The sequence below is a fragment of the Herpailurus yagouaroundi genome, unplaced genomic scaffold (assembly GCF_014898765.1).
Source record: "Herpailurus yagouaroundi ecotype Mexico unplaced genomic scaffold, PumYag 77, whole genome shotgun sequence".
NCBI lineage: Eukaryota > Metazoa > Chordata > Mammalia > Carnivora > Felidae > Herpailurus > Herpailurus yagouaroundi.
Genome location: NW_024412388.1, coordinates 23096924 through 23101018, shown reverse-complemented (window position 1 = coordinate 23101018; position 4095 = coordinate 23096924). Strand labels below are relative to the sequence as shown.

The 4095-nt window shown below is 54.8% G+C and overlaps 1 long non-coding RNA gene across 1 annotated transcript; it reads right to left on the bottom strand.

Moving 5' to 3' along the window:
• Positions 1 to 1550: 1550 nt before the first annotated feature.
• LOC121024918 (uncharacterized) lies at positions 1551 to 3005 on the bottom strand. The gene is made up of 2 exons (XR_005787875.1): positions 2899 to 3005; positions 1551 to 1865 (listed from the first exon to the last, which is right to left on the bottom strand). It is a non-coding gene; the product is annotated as an uncharacterized LOC121024918 (long non-coding RNA).
• Between the last annotated feature and the right edge of the window lie 1090 nt (positions 3006 to 4095).

The following is a 4095-nucleotide window of genomic DNA, read 5'->3' as shown; positions in this document are numbered from 1 at the left end:
CAGCTTCTAAGGAGGACGGGCACAGAGGAGCCTCGGGTGACACACCCTAGCCACAGAGGAGGGGACAGCGGGCGTTGCCGTCTCACAGGCCTGCGACTCACCCGGACGTCGTCATCTGTCACCCAGTCGAGCACCTGAGAAGCAGCAGCAGCGGAGAGGATTCCCACGGCTTCCTCCCTCCAGGCGCTGTGACAAAAGAGTGAGGTGTCTGTGCAGTCTTGGGGGGGGCAGACGACGACCTGCCCTCTCCAGGGACAAGGGGCCGGGTGAGCAGAGCGTGGGCAGGGCGACGCCTTCGAGGCTCCAGGGAATCTTAACGCTGGACCTCTCTGGGTCCCCCTTGTAGTCCTGGCCTGTGTCCGGGGCCCACGGGGCAGCACCCGGCAGCCCTTCCTGAGCATCCCTGCTTCCCGCCGTCCCTCCAACCTGGCCCTACGTGACCTCGCCCCTCACCACCCCTGCTCCCTTCTCCAGATTCCCCAGTGACAGTGGGGATTCCGGTTCCCTGTGTGGCCCGGGAGCAGAAAGCCCTCCTCGCTCCCAGCTGGTCCCCACTCCCCCCAGCGGAGACCGACACTCGCCCGGGTCCCTGGGATCTGGGTCCTGGGAGGGGTGGGGACCCAGCCCGGCTTCTGCCCTCAGAGGCCTGGGGACACAGCTGGGCGTTGGGAGCCAGCGGAGGATGGCCGGGCCGGGAGTCCTCCAGAGGCTCCCTCCACACCCGGGGGGCAGGCTGCCGGCTCCAGAGGGCTGGGGACACACGGAGCTGTGAATGGCGTCATCCATCCACGTGCCAGTTACGTCCTGATGGTGCTCAGGACGGTCCCTACTCTGCAGGGGATGAGTCACACAATGCGGGGAGCATTTCACCCCTCCCCCCGCCCCCAGGGACCACAGGTGACGGTGGTGGTGGTGTGAATGGAGTCCCGTGATAGAAATTCCCACGAAGTGTTTGTGACAGGCCAGGCGTTGTCCCTTTGCTCTATGTGGACACATGGAATAAACCTTGCAGCAGTCCTGTGAGGGTCATGCTCTTTCCCCCCCATTTTACAGATGAGACACAGAGAGGTTGAGTAACTTGCCCAAAGACACACTTCGTGGCAAAGCTGGGGACTGAACGGAGTCCGTGGTTGTAACCATTATTCTAGGAGACGGCTCTAACGTTACTACCCTCGGGGCGCCCGGGTGGCTCAGTTGGTTGAACATCCGACTTTGGCTCAGGTCATGATCTCATGGCTCGTGAGTTCGAGCCCCACATGAGGCTCTGTGCTGACAGCTCGGAGCCTGCAGCCTGCTTCCGATTCTGTGTCTCCCTCTCTTTCTGCCCTTCCCCCACTTGCGTGCACGCATGCTCTCTCTCTCTCAAAAATATATAAGCGCTAAAAAAATTAAAAATAAATAAAGTGACTGCCCTCAGGGAGCTGCAAGCCCAGACTGGATGAAGGGAGACTTCATTTCTGGCTGTTGGGAATCGGAAAAAGGCTTCTCTGGGGAGGGCGGCAGTTTGACTCAGTCCTAAATAAGGTGGCGAATTTTTGAGGAGGCAAAACTTAACCTGTCAGTCAAGGCTTTTATTTCACACAACACGAACTCAATCTGGCTAATGTAGCAGAGAAGTTGTCAGGAACTTTCTTTCCAAAGTGTGGGCTGGAGACATCTGATTAACAGGAAACTCGAAACGTGGCTGCGTCCAAGCGTCTGAGGAGATGGGGAAAGACGGCCTCCGGCAGGTGGGTTCTCCTTAAGTGTAGACAGGGGCTTCAGTTGCTAGGCAATGACAGATGATTGCTCCACATCACAATAGAGGACCTTTGTGTGGAGGGAGGAAAAGTTCCAGACACACCCGGGTTAGCCCCTCTGTTCGGCTGGAACAGAAAGACAAGAACAAGTTTCTGCTTTTACCAAAACATGCATCACGGCTCCGACTGAACCCTCAGAAAAACGAATGAGGCTGGGGTGGGCCGGGGGATTCGCCGTGTTTGTTCGAATCAAAAAAGTTGGGAGGAAAGATCCATCCATGAGGGTCCTTGTCCTTGAAACACCCTAAATGACTCACTGCTCTCAGCTCTTGCGTGACCATGTGTGGCCCAAAGTGGACACAGGCACCTGCCCAAACGTGGTGGCCTCTCCAGCCCCCAGGGAGGCTCCAGCCTTCTCCACGTCTGCCACCACCTCTGTATCACTTTTGGAAAAAAATGAGGTGGGGACAGGGGGGCGGGGATCCAGTTTGGGTGGGTTCAACTCCCAAATGGCAAAAAGGAATAAGAATTCTTCAGGCTGCTCTTCCCCGCCCCCCCCCCCCAACATTCAGAAAAAGAGACTCAGGCTCTTGAAGAGGCAGGAGGTAGTGACTTAGAAAAAGCAAGGAGGAAGTAGGTTTTAATTTTCTGGAATGTAAAGAAAATATTTATCTAATTTTCTGGACTGTGAAAATATTCGAATTCTTGAACACAAAGGACAGGACAGGGCGTTGAGTGACTTTAAAGTTTCTCTACAGGCTGATGAGAGAATCCCGGCCAAAAGTTTACAAATCTGGTTAATTTCTTATTACCAGTCACACCCCAAATGTCAAACAGCGGTGAATGGATTATTTTTCCCCATCCCAGCCCTGCAGATGGGATCATTTCCTATTCAGACTGCAAGTGCCCTTTATGAACCATGGACTTCCTTTCATTATTTTTTAAAATGGTCACTGTCATAATCTTTTGTGTCTGTTTGTTTTAAAAGCAATTTCCACTTTGGCTTTTTCTAGCTTGAAGTCCACCAGCCCGACTCTTCAAGAAAACAAAACAAAAATCCTGCCTCCCCAATTGCTAGCTCAACCTCCATAGGTAAAACCAGGATAGAAAAGTGGGAAGATACAAAAATAGAAACGTGCCACATATCAATAGTGATTACCTCGGGGGACAAAACTCAGAGGTCATGCTCTGTGCTACTGACCAGCCACAAACATGGGCCAATTTGAAGGATCTGGAGGGATCACATGCTGCTTGGAAGACAGGGGGAACCTTAGATTTCTAAGTCATGGGGCTCGGGAGCTCTCAACAAGTTACGGACGGTTTTGTCTCAAAGCAAAGGAATGGGGTCACCTGTAGGCGGGAAGCACCGGCGGGCATCTGAGGCTGCGGCGGAGGGGGCGGGCTTTGGGCGGAGCCCGGGGTCCAGGGGGCGGGGCCCTCGGGGTCGGGCCTTGTGACGCCGGCTGGCGCCGGAAGGCCCTTGGCTCATCAGGCTCTGTGACGCCCCCTCGTAAGTAAGACCCTGCCGGCACCGCCCTCGCCATTTCGCCCGCAGCCACCTGCAGCTCCGGATCCTTCGTTCCCCTGAGCACCAAGCGCGACACAGGGGACATGAGAAGAGGGATGTTGATGAGGCTGCAGCTGGGGCTGCTGCTTCTGGCGCTGCTCCTGCCCCAGGAGGTTTCTTCCCAGGGAACCACCGCGGCGGCGGCGGCGGCCGCCGCCACCACCACCAAGGCCTCAGCCACGGCCGCTACCACCAAGTCAGGCGTGTGCGCCCTCCAGTCTACGGTCAGCGTTGTGCTGGTGTCGCTCTTCCTTCTTCTCCACCTCCACTGTTGAGAAACTCAGGCCGAAAAACATTTTCACCTTTCCAGCTCATCCTTCGCAACCCCATCCTAGTGGTCCCCGCGTATCTAGCGTGGCAAAAGGAAGCCACAGGTCCTCACGAAATCTACGAATTCCACCCCCTCTTTTACGGACGCGGACGGTGTTGAGCGTGGCCGATCTGGTTCGGAGAACATCTGAAGACGTTGCCTGGGCGCTAAGTCTGCGGCGTTTTGTGCACCAGACTGAACTTAGCGAGTGATCTTGTTAACGGGGGGTTTAAGGAATGTGGACTCTGAAAACTCTGCCATGCCAAGAAGAATCAATTTCACCTGGATCTAGAAAAAAAAAAAAAAAAAAAAAAAAGAAAGGATGAGATGTAGAGGGGAGATGTTTCATTTTGATTCACCAGATCTGTAAGGCCATTAAAACCATCTGGTAATACCAGAAGCTTCTGTGGTTCTTTGGCCGTCCATTGGAAGGGGCGTCCAGGTGTTACTAGAAATCAGGGTGAATTTGATGCGGGCCT